At 40.6% G+C, this 16,982-nt stretch overlaps 1 pseudogene across 1 annotated transcript; it reads right to left on the reverse strand.

The window, feature by feature from the left end:
- Positions 1 to 7,274: 7,274 nt before the first annotated feature.
- Positions 7,275 to 13,272, reverse strand: LOC307057272 (transcription initiation factor TFIID subunit 7-like; annotated as a pseudogene). The gene is made up of 2 exons: positions 13,244 to 13,272; positions 7,275 to 8,317 (listed from the first exon to the last, which is right to left on the reverse strand). The product of its transcript is annotated as a transcription initiation factor TFIID subunit 7-like (transcript).
- Positions 13,273 to 16,982: the final 3,710 nt, after the last annotated feature.

A 16,982-nucleotide genomic window follows, 5' to 3' on the forward strand; every position in this document is an offset into this window, starting at 1 on the left:
TGTTTCCAACACCACTGACACTTTCATGACCTGAGGGCTCAGGACCTGGACTCTGTCAACCAGTCGCAGGTGCTCTTTCAATGGCTGTTTCTGCTTTGTTTTCCTCTTCCTGGCTGCTCTGTGACTGTGGTCCCTGGGGTTCTGCCCTTGACTGCCTCTCACTTTCCACCAGCGTCTCTCCACCTGTGTTCTGGTCCCACAGACTGCTATGCAACAGAGCACATTCATTTCTCATCCCTGCCCAGTGATCCTCAGAACTGGGGAGACTGGAGAAAGAAATGCCCACCCCTGCCCCCCATGAATGGGAGCTGGCCCGGCACCCTCACCTAGGTCTTGCTGTTCTCCTGATGAACGTAAACAGCTTCACAGAACAGCAACATCATCCGACAGGGCCACTCTGTGACTTTGATCAACAAGACAAACACAAGACTACTCTTGAAGCAGGTCTGGACGCAGACAAAACATGAACATCGTTCAAACCACAAAAATGACCCAACACCCAGGACAGGACCTGCCTCTCTTCGCTAATAGGAGTGACGGCTATTACTGTGCCCATCACATCTTCAGCCTCAGTCTAGTCTTCCCTCCTTCTGCATGAGGTTTATGAAGATACCCCGTCACAGAATGAATCCCCTACTGGCAATATCTTATCAGAGCAATGTCCTTCTTCCTTAGCCTTTTCCTAAACCCCATAACACAACACCACCAAAATAACACCCCCTCCCTGAAATGCTAGAGGGTTCCCCATGGTGTGTCCTCCCTTGCTGAGAGTAGTGAGCCCAGGTGCTAAATAAAAGTGGTTCCCATCCCTTTGGCTTGAGAGTGTTGACAGGGACAGAGGAGAGATAGATCTTGTGGGAAGAGAAGGCAGAGCCAGGTTTCCTCAGTGTAGGGGTTGCACTGGGGGAGGTGGGCTCATAGTTATGAAAAACAAGATTCTCATGTGTCCAGAATCGCTACTCTCGAGCCACGGCTCCAGCTCAGCTCCATGTGTTGAGTGGCAGGACTGGGTCTACAGGGAGGAAAACATGGGACTCATCTCAGGTGCACAATTTAAGGGGTGCCAAAACACGCAGGGATCAAGACCACTACTACTTTAAGTATTTTTAAAAGTCAAAATTAGGGCTTCCCTGGTGGTGCAGTGGTTGAGAGTCCACCTGCCGATGCAGGGGACACGGGTTCGTGCCCCGGTCCTCGAAGATCCCACACGGCGCGGAGCAGCTGGGCCCGTGAGCCATGGCCGCTGGGCCTGCGCGTCCGGAGCCTGTGCTCCGCAACGGGAGAGGCCACAACAGTGAGAGGCCCGCGTAACGAAAAAAAAAAAAAAAAAGTCAAAATTAAAGCAAAATGTCCATGATGAACAAAATGTCAAAATCTTAAAGATAGGATATGTATTACTGATTTTTCCTTCATAAACAATTTCTTGCCAAATTCATGCATAACTAATTCATGTATTACTAATGCCTGCTATATTTTGTCATATTTGATTCAATATTTTATATTAAGGAAAAAATTAGTGTTACAGATAATTTTGAGGTACCCCAGAATCATTCTTCATGCGGCTCAAGTTAGTTTGTACTTTTCAGTATACTTCAAAATTAATTATTATGAAAAATTTCAAAGATACAGAGAAGCAGACACAATTGCATTAAAAAATATTACCATCAACCAACATTCAACATTTGTCAAAATTTTGTTAATTCATCTTTTTTCTTCCCTTTATGGTTGCTTTCATACTTGTATACATCATACCCCACTAAAAATGTGGACCTTTTTTACTAAAACCTTTATAATACCTAGAAAACAAGCAACAATGCCTTGATATCATTTAATACTTTATAGTCAAAATTCCCCAGCTGCCTCATAAATGTCTTTTTTTATGTCGGTTTATTCAAATGTGGATCCAAAGAACTTTCAGTTTCACATTTAGGATTTTTTTTTTCATTTTCAACTCTATTCTTTTTTTTTTTTTTTATGCCAGCATTGACTCATTGACCTGTACAATTTCCCACATTCAAGTGCTGCTTCTTTTAAGGTCATTAACATATTCCTCCTCTACTCCCTAAATTTACCATAAAGTGAAAGGACGCTACAAATGCTCATCCAATTCAGATTCAATGTTTTGTGGTTAGATGATTTATAGGTGATGCAGAGTAGCTCAAAAACACCAGCAAATAACTGTACACATAATGTGTAGTTGCTCCCGTTTAGTGATGCTATGATTGATCAGTAGGTTAAGGTGCCGAAGCCTTGGTGCTCAAGTGTAAAGTCCCCACCAGAGGGTCTACCAGCTCAGTAAGGAGATGCTGAAAAAGTCTTAAACACTGAAAGAAAGAAAACTGTCATTATTTGCAAAAGACAAAACTGTCTGTTATGAAACTCGAAGAACCTGAAGAGAAATGATATAGCCTAAAGGGGATTTTAGCAAGATTATTGTATAAAGTATTAATACATATTTTAAGTATATCCACATGTGAGAAACAAAAATATAGTGTTGAAAGTGAATCTTTTACAATTGCATCAACATGTAAAATACATTTGAATGAATTGAGACATGAAATGCAGAAGTTGTATGAACAAAATCATAAACATTTCATGAAAGAGATTAAGGAAGACCTTTATAAATGTAAGAATATACCCCACCTCCATGGATTGGATGACTCATACTAAAAGTTTCACGTCTCTCCAATTTGGATTGCTGCCTCAATGAAATCCCGAATAAAATCCACAAAAACACTATTTTAATAATCAACTATGATTTTACATTTTATTTTGTTTACCTATGTTCAGGGACCAAACTAGAGAGGCAAATCATCACTGGAAACATTATTTTAGAGGAGTGGATAGCTTGTAGGTGCTTCATAAAAGTGCCTATTTAAACTATTTCCTGAGTTGTCCTTGACAACACATTTTAAAACAATGAAGTAGATGTGCTGATATAGGACAAAAATAAGTGGAAAATAAGCATTTAAGATGAGATAGATTGCCCTCATTGCAAATATACCCAGGGGAAGGTTCTATACACATAAAGTATTCATCATATAAACGTTGGGTTTTATATGTAGGCTACTTGGAAAGGTTCATCAAAAAGCCATTAAGCAGGATTCCTCTAGAAAGGGAAACAGAGGAAAGGAGGTTCCCCATGTGACCATTCTACCTGGGAAGGCTTTTCTGTAACGCACATCCCATCATTTTACCCTTCAACGTTTGAAGGAAGATGTTTCTGGAGTGCAGGCATATGTGCTCCTGTTTAAGAACAGCTTTCTGCTCTCCTGGGAGTAGATGGCGATCCTCAGGGAGACAAGAGGAGCACCTTCACCTGAGACCCATCTCCCTCCGTGAGCACCATAACTGCCTGCTTGTGGGGAGTGTGCTGGGGTCCTAGTGTCCCTGGATGCTAGTCAGCATCCAGAGATAAGGGATACTGAGGACAGGTTTGATGGATTAACATAGGCATGATTGAGCCATCAATGAACAGGACATCATGCAGGCATTCATTATATATTAATACAAAGATCCTTAGTCTTCTATGAATATAAAGATGTGAGAAAGATCAAATCTGGAAGTGGAGATTCAGGATTACTTCGGAACTTACAAAACATACGGAGTTCCCGGGAAATGTATTTAAAGTACATTCAAGGCCTCCTCAAGGCCAACTTCTATTTCATTCCATCCAGGGAAGCCTGTCCCTAAACCTGTCCTGGTGGCTGCCCCGTGACAGCCCCTCGCCCACCTGCTACAACACTCCCACAAAGCCCTCACCTCCTGAAGGAGAGGTGCAGCTGCACCTCAAGGAGAGAGCTTGTATGCTGCCTGAGGGCCTGAGAGGTTGAGAACTGCAGAAGGGCTTTGGAAATCCAGAAACGGAGATTAGGATACATTTGGGAAACACCTCCTTTAAGGGGCAGATGGAATTCAAATAACCTCTGAAGGGACAGGCCAAGAATGTTCAGCAATTTCACTTTAGAAAAGAAAAATGAGGACTTTTCAATGTATTCCAAGGAACAGCTATATTTAAAATGGGTAACCAACAAGGACCTACTGTATAGCACAGGGAGCTCCGTTCAAGGTTACGTGGAAGCCTGGATGGCAGGGGAGTTTGGGGGAGTATGGATATATATATTTGTATGGCTGAGTCGCTTTGCTTTGCACATGAAAGTATCACACTGTTAATCGGCTATATTCCAATATAAAATAAAAAGTTAAAAAGTAAAAAAAGTAAAAAAATAATTCAACAAGCAAAATACATAAAAATAAAATAGACATGAAAATCACCTGTACCTTGAAATATACTTATAATTATTAATCATTATTTTAGAAAATGGTGTGATTTCACATAAGTGAAATGAATAAAACTGAGAATTCACTTGTCATATTACTAGAATTCATTTGCACTGTTTTATTTTAATGCATTTGGAAAGACCCATGCTGTAACAGTGAAATTTTCCCAGAAGCAACTGTACTAAAAACCTCAAATAGTACAGCACAATCCTGACAGGAAGAAAAGAGAAAGCAATATAATTAGTCAATAGGTTTTTAGTACCTGCTTTATGCCCAGCTAAACCCAGTTCAACAAGTGAAAAATGTATAGGGCATGGTCCCTGTCTGAAGAAAACTTATAGCTCATTAAAGAGATGCACCAAATTCCTTATTTAAAAAAATTCACAACAGTTAGGCATGAAATTTTGTGCTTTGATTTTAAGAACAATAGATATTCAGAGAAAAAGGAAAAGAGGAAGAAAAGGCTGAATGACAGTCATAAAAGGCTTTTTGAAGGAGAGAGAATTCAGGAAGGTCCGAGAAGAATGGGTATGGTCTGGTTAGAAGAAAAGGAGAGATGTTATTTCAGAAGATTAAAATTGATTCAATAAAGACAATAAGCCCATTAATTTACATTTGATGGGGGAAATGAAAGGCATGAGGAGGAGAGGAATGAGAACATCTGATGGGCAGAAGCAACAGAGTGAAGGGCAATGAAGTGAAGACGGGACAGGAACTAGAAACCTGTCTCCACTCTGCCGGCCACATGAACTAAACACCCTGAGTCCATCCAATCTCCAGGCGAGGCTCCCCACACTCCCTTAGAGGAATTCATCATCAATTCAGAATATCAGATATCAGGCTTGGTATGGAGTGACCATGAGCTGATGGCTTGGATCTTGTGCTTAACACAAGGCTTCATGTTGAGACACTCCTCCAAAGGGTTATTTTGTTTTAAATTTGGCTCCTCTGGGATTCTATTCTATTCCTCAACTCTCCGAGTGCTTCCTTGGGCCCTAATTCATAGATCTCAGGCTCATTAACTAGAACAACCCTCTGGCTCTATCTTTGTTGTGGAAAATGAAGCTAACCTTTCTCATAGTTGTATTCTACAAAAGTCAGATAATTTATAATTTGAAAATCTATGGATAGATAATGTGATACATAAATGCTGTGTCTTTTTCAACTAGTTGTAGGAAGTTTGGTATTCAAGGCTTATGCAAATTTACTGAGTTAAAACTGTAATTTATGAGAGGAAACTTCAATCTTTTCTGCTTGGGAGTTTGAAACGAATGAAGGGGAAATCATTGGAATGAATATGGATTTGTTTTGAACAAAGGAAATTCATATGTGGAAATGATCTATAGGGCATTCACTTTAGCTTCCAGACAATGCTGAATTTCTTCCTACCATAAAAGCTCAGAGGTTGCGTTCAAACTATTTTAAACTATGATTCAGCTGCTACCCAATGTCAAGGAGAACTTGTATGAGTCCTGGGCAATATAGTTTAATATAAAGTGGTGGCCTGACTATAGTCAACACTATTGTATTTTTGTGTGTGTGAAATTGTCTTTCACTGCCTGTAGATTCTTTTTGTTTTAGCATAGTTGCTTTACAATATTGTGTTAGTTTCTGCTGTACAGTGAAGTGCATCAGCTATATGTGTACATATATCCCCTCTTTTTTGGATTTTCTTCCCATTTAGGTCACCACAGAGCATTGAGTAGAGTTCCCTGTGCTATACAGCAGGTTCTCATTAGTTATCTATTTTATACATAGTAGTGTATATGAGTCAGTCCCAATCTCCCGATTCATCCCACCCACCCCCTCCCCCCCTTGGTTTCCATACATTTGTTCTCTACATCTGTGTCTCTATTTCTGCTTTGCAAATAAGTTCATCTGTGCCATTTCTCTAGATTCCAATTATATGCAATAATATATGATATTTGTTTTTCTCTTTCTGACTTACTGAACTCTGTATGGCAACCTCTATGTCCATCCACATCTCTGCAAATAGCACAATTTTGTTCCTTTTTATGTCTGAGTAGTATTCCATTGTACATATGTGCCACGTCTTTATCCATTCATCCGTCGATGGACATTTAGGTTGCTTCCGTGTCCTGGCTAGTGTAAATAGGGCTGCAGTGAACACTGGGCATGTGTCTTTTAGAAATATGGTTTTCTCAGGGTATATGCCCAGTAGTGGGATTACTGGGTCATATAGTAGTGATATTTTTAGTTATTTAAGGAACCTCCATACTATTCTCCATAGAGACCGTATCAATTTACATTCCCACCAACAGTGTAATAGGGTTCCTTTTTCTCCACATCCATTTATTGTTTATAGATTTATTGATATTTTTGATGATGGCCATTCTGACTGGTGTGAGGTGATACCTCATTGCAGTTTTGATTTACATTTCTCTAATAATTAGTGATGTTGAGCATCGTTTCATGTGTTTGTTGGCCATCTGTATATCTTCTTTGGAGAAATATCTATTTAGGTCTTCCACCCATTTTTTAAGGTGAAAATTACTTGCTTTTATTTATTGTTAAAACAACTTTATGAAATGATTTACAATGCAAAATGTGGAAAACTGCTTTGAATAACTGGGAAAATAGCTACAGCATGGGAAAACACATGTAAACAAACTTCACTGCCACCAAACTAGACTCTACTAATTTATCTCAGATGGCATCACAGAGTAGCAATGGCAGCTTCTGGTAAACGGAGAAACAGCAGCAAAGTCCTGCAGTGAAGCTGTGATTAATTACCAAACTGAACTGTTCACTCCACTAATCCTACAACTTCCCTACATTTATCTGTCTATACATTCCTACTTACTACAGGACAAACACCCACCAAAGTGGTTCCAAAAAACAAATGAGATAGAAATTCACAGTTATAAGACAAATCCAATAGAAGGCAGTGGAGGAAATTGGGAACTACTGCAAAGTTTTACTATCTAGTCCAGGGGATGAAAACAAAGTTTTTCTTTCAAGGCTGACCACTGTCAGGAATGAAATTCAGTATCAAAACTCTCCTCACTTCTCTAGGAGTGATTCTAGCTCTTCTTGCAAAGAGCTGAGCTGCTCCTTTTCTCGCTCTTCCTGTTGTTTCAGTTCATCCAGCACAGCCTGAAATCTGTTCTTGAGAGCCAGGTTTTCCACTTTCATGATGAGATCCTCCTGTCGCTTTGCCCTGTCCTGGGTCTCTTGGAGCTTGCCTTTCATGTTATCAATCTGTTTCTGAATTCCCATAACCAGCTGATTAGTTCCCTCGTTTTCTTGCTGGTGTTCATCTGACTCATTTAGCTTGTCCTGTAGCTGCCTTTCCAGATCTTCCTCAGTGTCCATGATGTTTATATCTTCTTCATCTTGATGCTGTGTCTCATCTTCATCTTCACTGCTGCTGCTGAGATCATTGAATATCTCCCGAAGCTCATCATGTTCTAATGAGTCATGGCCCTGCCTGTGGCCAGACATTCCTGGGGAAGAGATATCAAGGCCTTGATTTTCTGCTTCTTTTGTTTCATCTTCAGCAATTATTTCCCAACGGATACTGACAGCTTCAGCATCTGCTCTCAGCAACCGCTTTACTTCTTTTTCCACATCTGGAGATATAATATACTTCTTCTTTATTGTCTTACGGAACCTTCTCTTTCTGACATTTTTTAGAGGCGGAGTAATTCCATGGTTCCATATAAACTTTTTCTCTTTGGCCTTATCCTTTTTCTTGCTTGCTTTGGTATAAGCAGTGGCAACTGGTTCCTCAACAGGAGGATAGAGATCACCATCAACTGTAGAGGCAAGCATAATCCAGTGACGGTTATAAGTCCAGTTTCTCCGGACAGGCGCGAGCGGAAAAGGAAGCCACTCAGAGCAAGGCGGCCGGGAGCCGAGAGTCTCCTTCCGAATTCCTTTGTTCTTCCCGGCACTTGGCAAAGTGATCCGCTGATTATCGGTGAAATGGCTGAGGACGGGCAACGCAAAATCTCGCCAAGAACCGCAGCTCCGAACACCGCAGCTCAGCCGGCCTCCGTCCGTTGCAGCGGACCTAGCCGAGAAAAAACAGCTACGTCACGCTCCACCCCTTTTTTTTTTTTGCGGTACGCGGGCCTCTCACTGTTGTGGCCCCTCCCGTTGAGGAGCACAGGCTCCGGACACGCAGGCCCAGCGGCCATGGCTCACGGGCCCAGCCGCTCCGCGGCACGCGGGATCCTCCCGGACCGGGGCACAAACCCGTGCCGCCTGCACCTGCAGGCGGACCCCCAACCACTGCGCTACCAGGGAAGCCCCACCCAGTTTTTGATTGAGTTGTTTGTTTTCTTGACACTGAGCTGCATGAGCTGTTTGTATATTTTGGAGATTAATCCCTTGTCAGTTGTTTCCTTTGCAAATATTTTCTCCCATTCTGAAGGTTGTATTTTTGTCTTGTTTATGGTTTCCTTTGCTGTACAAACCTTTTAATTTTAATGAGGCCCCATTTGTTTATTTTTGTTTTTATTTTCATTAGTCTAGGATGTGAGTCAAAAAAGATCGTGCTGGGATTTATGTCAAAGAGTGTTCTGCCTATGTTTTCCTGTAAGAGTTTTATAGTGTCCGGGCTTACATTTAGGTCATTAATCCATTTTGAGTTTATTTTCTGTGTATGGGGTTAGGGGGTGTTCTAATTTCATTCTTTTACATGTAGCTGTCCAGTTTTCCCAGGACTACATATTGAAGAGGCTGTCTTTTCTCCATTGTGTCAATATATTCTTGTCTCCTTTGTCATAGATTAGGTGACCATAGATGCATGGGTTTATATCTGGGCTTTCTATCCTGTTCCATTGATCTATATTTCTGTTTTTGCACCAGTACCATGCTGTCTTGATTACTGTACCTTTGTAGTATAGTCTGAAGTCAGGAAGCCTGATTCCTCCAGCTCCGTTTTTCTTTCTCAAGATTGCTTTGGCTATTCGAGGTCTTTTGTATCTCCATACAAATTTTAAGATATTTTGTTCTAGTTCTGTGAAAAATGCCACAGTAATTTGATAGGGACTGCATTGAACCTTTATGCAGTTGAATCAGCTTTGGGTAGTATAGTCACTTTCACAATATTCATTCTTCCAATCCAAGAACATGGTATATCTCTCCAACTGTTTGTGTCATCTTTGATTTCTTTCATCTGTAACTTATAGTATTCTGAGTACAGGAATTTTGCCCCTTTATGTAGGTTAATCCCTAGGTATCCTTTTTGTGGTAATAGTAAATGTGATTGTTTCCTTAATTTCTCTTTCTGATATTTTGTTGTTAGTGTATAGGAATGCAAGAGATTTCTGTGCATTAATTCTGTATCCTGCAACTTTATCATATTCATTGATGAGCTCTAGTAGTTTTCTGGTGGCATCTTTAGGATTTTCTATGTATAGTATCATGTCATTGGCAATCAGTGACAGTTTTACTTCTTCTTTTCCAATTTGGATTCCTTTTGTTTTTTTTTCTTTTCTGACTGCCATGGCGGGGACTTTGAAAACTATGTTGAATAATAGTGGTGAGAGTTAACATCCTTGTCTTGTTCCTGATCTTAGAGGAAATGCTTTCAGTTTTTCACCATTGAGAATGATGTTTGCTGTGTGTTTGTCATATATGGCCTTTATTATGTTGAGGTAGGTTCCCTCTATGCCCACTTTCTGGAGAGTTTTTATCATAAATATGTGTTGAATTTTGTCCAAACATTTTTCTGCATCTGTTGAGATGATCATATGGTTTTTATTCTTCAGTTTGTTAATATGGTGTATCACATTGATTGATTTGCATATATTGAAGAATCATTGCATCCTTTGGATAAATCTCACTTGATCATGTTGTATGATCCTTTTAATGTGTTGTTAGATTCTGTTTGCTAGTATTTTGTTGAGAATTTTTGTATCTATATTCATCAGTGATATTGGTCTGTAATTTTCTTTTTTTGTAATATCTTTGTCTGGTTCTGGTATCCGGGACATGGTGGCCTGGTAGAACGAGCTTGGGAGTTTTTCCAAGCTTTCTCTGTAATTTTATGGAAGAGTTTGAGAAGGATGGGTGTTAGCTCTTTAAATGTTTTAATAGAATTCACCTGTGAATCCATCTGGTCCTGGACTTTTGTTTGTTGGAAGATTTTTGATCACAATTTCAATTTCATTCCTTGTGATTCGTCAGTTTATATTTTCTGTTTCATCCTGGCTCAGTCTCAGAAGGTTGTACCTTACTAAGAATTTGTCCATTTCTTCCAGGTTGTCTATTTTTTTGGCATAGTGTTGCTTGTAGTAGTCTCTTATGATCCTTTGTAGTTCTGCAATGTCCACTGTAATTTTTCTTTTTCATTTCTAATTCACTGATTTGAACCCTCTCCCTTTTTTTCTTGATGAGTCTGGCTAAAGGTTTATCAATTTTTTTTCTCTTCGCAAAGAACCAGGTTTTAGTTTTATTGATCTTTGCTATTGTTTTCTTCATTTCTATATCATTTATTTCTGCTCTGATTTTTACAGTTTCCTTCATTCTAACTTTGGGTTTTGTTTATTCTTTCTCTAGTTGCTTTAGGTGTAATGTTACATTGTTTATTTGGGATTTTTCTTGTTTCTTGAGGTAGGATTGTATTGATATAAGCTTCCCTCTTAGAACTGCTTTTGCTGCACCCCACAGGTTTTGGGTCATGGTGCTTTTGTTGTCATTTGTTTCTATGTATTTTTTGATTTCCTCTTTGATTTCTTCAGTGATCTCCCAGTTATTTAGTAGCATATTGTTTAACCTCTACGTGTTTGTGGGTTTTTATTTTTCCTGTAGTTGATTTCTAATCTCATAGCATTGTGGTCAGAAAAGATGCTTGATATGATTTCAATTTTCTTAAATTTACTAGGCTTGATTTGTGACCCAAGATGTGATCTATCCTGGAGAATGTTCCATGTGCACTTGAGAAAAAAGTGTATTATGGTGCTTTCGGATGGAATGTCCTGTAAATATCAATTAAATCTATCGGGTCTATTGTGTCATTTAAGGCTTGTGTTTCCTTACGGAGTTTCTGTCTGGATGACATGTCCATTGATGTAAGCAGGGTGCTAAAGTCCCCCACTATTATTGTGTTACAGTCAAGTTTTCCTTTCATGTCTGTTAATATTTGCCTTATATATTGAGGTGCTTCTGTGCTGGCTGCATATGTATTTACAATTGCTATATCTTCTTCCTTGTTGATCCCTTAATCAGTATGTAGCATCCTTCTTTGTCTCTTGTAACAGTCTTTATTTTAAAGCCTATTTTGTCTGATATTAGTATTGCTGCTCCAACTTTCTTTTGATTTCCATTTGCATGGAATATCTTTTTCCCTCTCCTCACTTTCAGTCTGTATGTGTCCCTAGGCCTGAAGTGGGTCTCTTGTAGACAACATATATACAGGTCTTCTTTTTGTATCTATTCAGCCAGAATGTATCCATTGTGTGTCTTTTGGTTGGAGCATTTAATCCATTTATATTTAAGGTAATTATCAATATGTGTGTTCCTATTACCATTTTCTTAATTGTTTTGGATTTGTTTTTGTAGGTCTTTTTCTCCTCTTGTGTTTCCCTTTCAGAGAAGTTCCTCTAGCATTTGCTGTAGATCTGGTTTGGTGGTGCTGAATTCTCTTAGTTTTTGCTTGTCTGTAAAGCTTTTGATTTCTCATCGAATCTGAATGAGATCCTTGCTGGGTAGAGTAATCTTGGTTGTAAGTTTTTCCCTTTTATCACTTTAAATATATCCTGCCACTCCCTCCTGGCCTGCAGAGTTTCTGCTGAAAAATCAGTTGATAACCTTATGAGGATTCCCTTCTATGTTCTTTTTTGCTTTTCCCTTGCTGCTTTTCATATTTTTTTCTTTGTATTTAGTTTTTATTAGTTTGATTAATATGTGTCTTGGCATGTTTCTCCTTAGGTTTATCCTGTATGGGACTCTCTGTTCTTCCTGGACGTGACTGACTATTTCCTTTCTCGTGTTAGGGAAGTTTTTGACTGTAATCTCTTCAAATATTTTCTCAGACCCTTTATCTTTTTCTTCTTCTTCTGGGACCCCTATAATTTGAAAGTTGGTATATTTAATGTTGTCCCAGAAGTCTCTGAGACTGTCATTTCTTTTCATTCTTTTTTCTTTATTCTGCTCCTTGGCAGTAATTTCCACCATTCTATCTTCCAGCTCACTTAATCATTATGCTGCCTCAGTTATTCTGCTATTGATTCCTTTTAGTGTATTTTTCATTTCAACTATTGTGTTGTTTATCACTGTTTGTTCTTTAGTTCTTTGTCTTTGTTAAACATTTCTTTTATTTTCTCAATCCATGCCTCCATTCTATTTCTGAGATTTTGGACCATGTTTACTGTCATTACTCTGAATTCTTTTTCAGGTAAGTTGCCTATTTCCTCTTCATTTATTTGGACTTGTAGGTGTTTACCTTGCTCTTTCATCTGTACCATATTTTTCTATAGTCTCATTTTTTTTTCTTGATGGGTGGGGCTGTGTTCCTGTCTTGCTGGTTGTTTGGACTGAGGCGTCCAGCACTGGAGTTTGCAGGCAGTTAGGTGGAGTCAGGTCTTGGTACTGATATGAAGACCTCTGGGAAATCTGACACCAATGAATATTCCTTGGGGCCTGAAATTCTATGTTAGCCCAGCAGCTTGGACTCAGAGCTCCCACCACAGGAGATCAGGCCTGACCCCTGGCCTTGGAACAAAGACCCTGGTCATGTGGGGATTTGTCCCGTCCTCTTCTGTGCCTTAGGTCCCCTACCAGCACCCATTAGGTGCTCTGCAAGAATTGCTCTGATGCATTCTTGTTGTACTTGTGGGGAGATGCAAACTTCACGTCCTCTTACTCCACCATCTTAACTCCGCCTGCCTCCAGATTCTTAACTTCTCGTGGGCAGGAACCTCATCCCAAACAGCCAGGGATTCCAGCAACCAGCACACACCTGGTGTGGCAGCTGCTCAGAACTGCTCACTGAATGAAGATGCACTGTCTGTCCGTCATATTCACATGGAGACTTTCAGCTTTCACGGGACATCATTTTATTGGTACTTTGATTCAGACACTGAATCTTCCAGCTCCTTGGTGTCAGATTCCCCAGCCTGCAAAACTACCAATCCATGAAATCCCGTATGGCACTTGGCACCCAAGCAGGACAGCCAGTGGGAAGGGAACTGCATATCAGTGCCCTCAACCCAGCTGGGTCCAGCACCCCTGCCCAGGGAAGGCAGCCTGTGGGCCTGTATTGTATATTTGAAAGTTGCTAAAACAGTAGATCTAAAAAGTTCTTATCACAAGTAAAAATAAAAATTCTAACTATGTGAGGTGATAAATGTTAACTAAACTTATTGTGGTGATCATTTCACAATATATACATATATCAAATTCTTATATTGTATACCTTAAAGTTATATGATATTATGTGTCAAATATATCTCAATAAAACTGGAAAAAATAAACTTATGGCCTTCTGGGGAAAAAAAAAGTATTCCAAGGAGCCAGAAACTATATCACTGATAGAATTAGAGGAAGGGGATTTAGGGGGAGAGTCTGCCACTCCCTGGACAGAAGATTCAATCAGAGAGGAAGATGAGAGGTGTCCTCAGCAGCCTGTAATTTCCCAGGCTGATTGCATCTGCAGTCTGTCTAATGGGATAAAGGAAAGGAGTCTCCCTTCAGGCTTTTAAGGCCCAAGGGGCCAGATTCTGACCCCAGCAGTGAACAGAGAAGGTGGGCTGTGTCATGCCTTCAGACCTGGATCAAGACCTGGATCAAGGAAGACCTTCTGCTCTGTGAGGAAGAAGGCCAGAGCCCCAGTGGGTGGAGCCAGGATGCCCCCTAGGCCTTGAGGACACAGAGCAGCTCCTGCAGCACAGAGCCAAGACTGAGAAGCATGGACAGGTGAGCATGGACTTGGGGCCAGAATCTCAGGTGGGCCTGAGCAGGGACAACATAGCTGCCCAGGGGACACTGGGTGACCACACTCTGATGGAGAAGGGCCAAGACAGGATGGTCTGGGAGGTACTAGAGGGCAGGAGGTTCTCACTGGATTCATTTGGAACAGACTCTCTGGCCTGCAGAGTGGGAAATTCCATGGGTTCAGAGGAAGATGCAGTAGGGGGAAGGAAGCCCCAGTTGTGGGTATGGGTGTGACTTGGAATCTGCCTGTCACCTGGACCATACCTGCGGGAGGTGCGGGCAAGTCTTAGGGGCTCCTGTGGGATGGACCTGCTGTGTGCCAGGCACCCTGCTCACTGCTGTTCCATTTTCTTCTCAATATATGGGCTCCTTAGTTAAGGTTTTATGTATGTACCTGTGTGGTTACTTTATGGAAGATAAATATTTGCTGGACATATATACACACAGTTTCTTTTTATACTGTAATCACCTGTGACATTTGTTTTATCATAATAGAGATAAGGTCAACCTTTTAAGCCCTGTTTCTTCTTCTTTTTTTTTTTTTTTTCCTTCTTTTGGGAATCAGACCCCAGGGAGTTTGTTCTTTAGCCTGCAGTGCCTGTTTTGCCCAAGGCCATTCCTAGGTCTTTTTCCAGAATGGCTGTGCTCTTGTCTTCCTGTCTCAGAATAATAGTATTATTTTCATGTGTTTGAACTTGCAGCCAACTCACATCAATTACTTGTAATGGTGGTACGTCTTTTTTTTTAATTGAAGTAGAGTTGATTTACAATATTTTGTTAATTTCAGCTGTATAGCTGAGTAATTCACATTACATATACATACATTCTTTTTTATATTCTTTTCCATTATGGTTTATAACAGGATATTGAATATAGTTCCTTGTGCTGTACAGTAGGACCTTGTTGTTTACCCATTCCATATACAATAGTTTGCACCTGCTAACCCCAAACTCCCACTCTGTCCCTCTGCCACCCCCTCCCTCCCCCTTTAGAACCACAAGTTTGTTTTGTATGTCTGTGAGTCTGTTTCTGTTTCATAGGTAGGTTAATTTGTGTCATATTTTAGATTATACATGTAAGTGATATTATATGGCATTTGTCTTTCTCTTTCTGACTTAGTATGATAATCTCAAGTTCCATCCATGTTGCTGCAAAAGGCATTATTTTGTTCTTTTTAATGGATGAGTAGTATTCCACTGTATACATGTGCTACATCTTCTTTATCCATTCCTCTGTTGATGGACATTTTGGTTTCTTCCATGTTTGGGGGATTGTGAATAGCACTGCTATGAAAATAGGGATACATGTATCACTTTGAATTATAGTTTTGTTCAATATGTGCCTAGAAGAGACATTGCTGGATCATATGGCACTTCCATTTTTAGTTTTTTTGAGGAAACTGCATGCTGTTTTGCATATCGGCTACTCCAACTTACATTCCCAGGTTGGTACGCCTTTTGAGTCTGCTGTAATCTCTAAATTTCCCTTGGAGATAGAGACTGAAGGGATGTGGACACTTTAGGATGGAGGGAGAGGGAGAGTTGTGGCTCAAAGAAGGAAGAGAGAAGCTGGCGTGGCCTGGCTGGGACAGGAGCACACTGAGAACATTGGTCAGCCTTGTGAAAAGTGTTTTTACATAGAACATGTTCAGCTTGTAAATTAATAGAAAAATAGTAGAACAAACCTAATGTATCAGTTTCCAAGGGCTGCCACAACAAAACACCACACATTAGGGTGACTTCAGCAACAGAAACTCATTGTCCCAGTTCTGGAGACTGGAAGTTGAATACCAAAGGTTCAGCAGGTTCACTTTCTCCTGAGGCCTCTCTCCTTGGCTCCCAGGTGGCCTCCTCGTGGCTGTGATCTCACATGGCCTTTTCTCTGTGGGTCCCCGTCCCTGATGTCTCTTCGCCTTCTAAGAACACCCATCAGTGTTGCATTAGGACCTCCCTGAGCAGCCTCATTTTACCTTAATCAGCACATTACAGACTATATTACTATATAGGGTCCTATTCTGATGTACTGGGAGTTACAGCTTCAACTTGTGAACTGTGGCGGGCACACAGTTTAGCCTACAACATCCCATGTACACATCCAGTGAGTGATGCCCCCAGCCATCCCTGCTCTTCATCACTGTGAAGCAAATCCGGCATATCATAGTGTTTTCAATGTAAATAGTGTACTCTGTGTCTTTCACGTATAGGATATCTTTTCATTAATAACCTTTAAAAAATCATCAGATATCCAGAATCCCAACTGGCTGCAACCATCTTTTTGTTTGGATGTATGTATTTGAATTCAGAACAAAAGCCTTGTCAAATATTGTTGATTGTATGTATGTTCTTAATCTCTAATATACATTCTTTTCCCTCTTGTTACCATTTTCTTGAAGGAGCCTGGTGAGTTGTGTCATAGAGTTGCCCACACCTGGATTTTCCCGACTGTGTCCCTGTGCTGTTGATTTTCGTCACTACTGGGAGCAGTGGCTCTCTGTGAAGAAGAGGACCACCTAGCAAGCTCGATTTCAGCCCATTAAGTAACAGGGACAGAAGTGCCAAAGGACGCAGAGACTGACTGGGGCTCTCAGTCCTCCTGGTGGCTGCTGTAGGGTTGAAGGGAAGGGGGAAAAATAGGCCTGAGTGGCCACAGCTCCCTGCAGATCCTGGCAAACCTACTGGCAGCCGTGAAGGAGCAGAGAGAAGGCTGAAAGGTCAGAAACTTCTCACTTGTCCCCACCCCTGGAGAGCCAGGTTTCTCTGAAGGGAGTCTCCTCAGACAGAAACCCTCCCTGCACG

The sequence above is a fragment of the Hyperoodon ampullatus genome (assembly GCF_949752795.1).
Source record: "Hyperoodon ampullatus genome assembly, chromosome: 1".
Lineage (NCBI taxonomy): Eukaryota > Metazoa > Chordata > Mammalia > Artiodactyla > Ziphiidae > Hyperoodon > Hyperoodon ampullatus.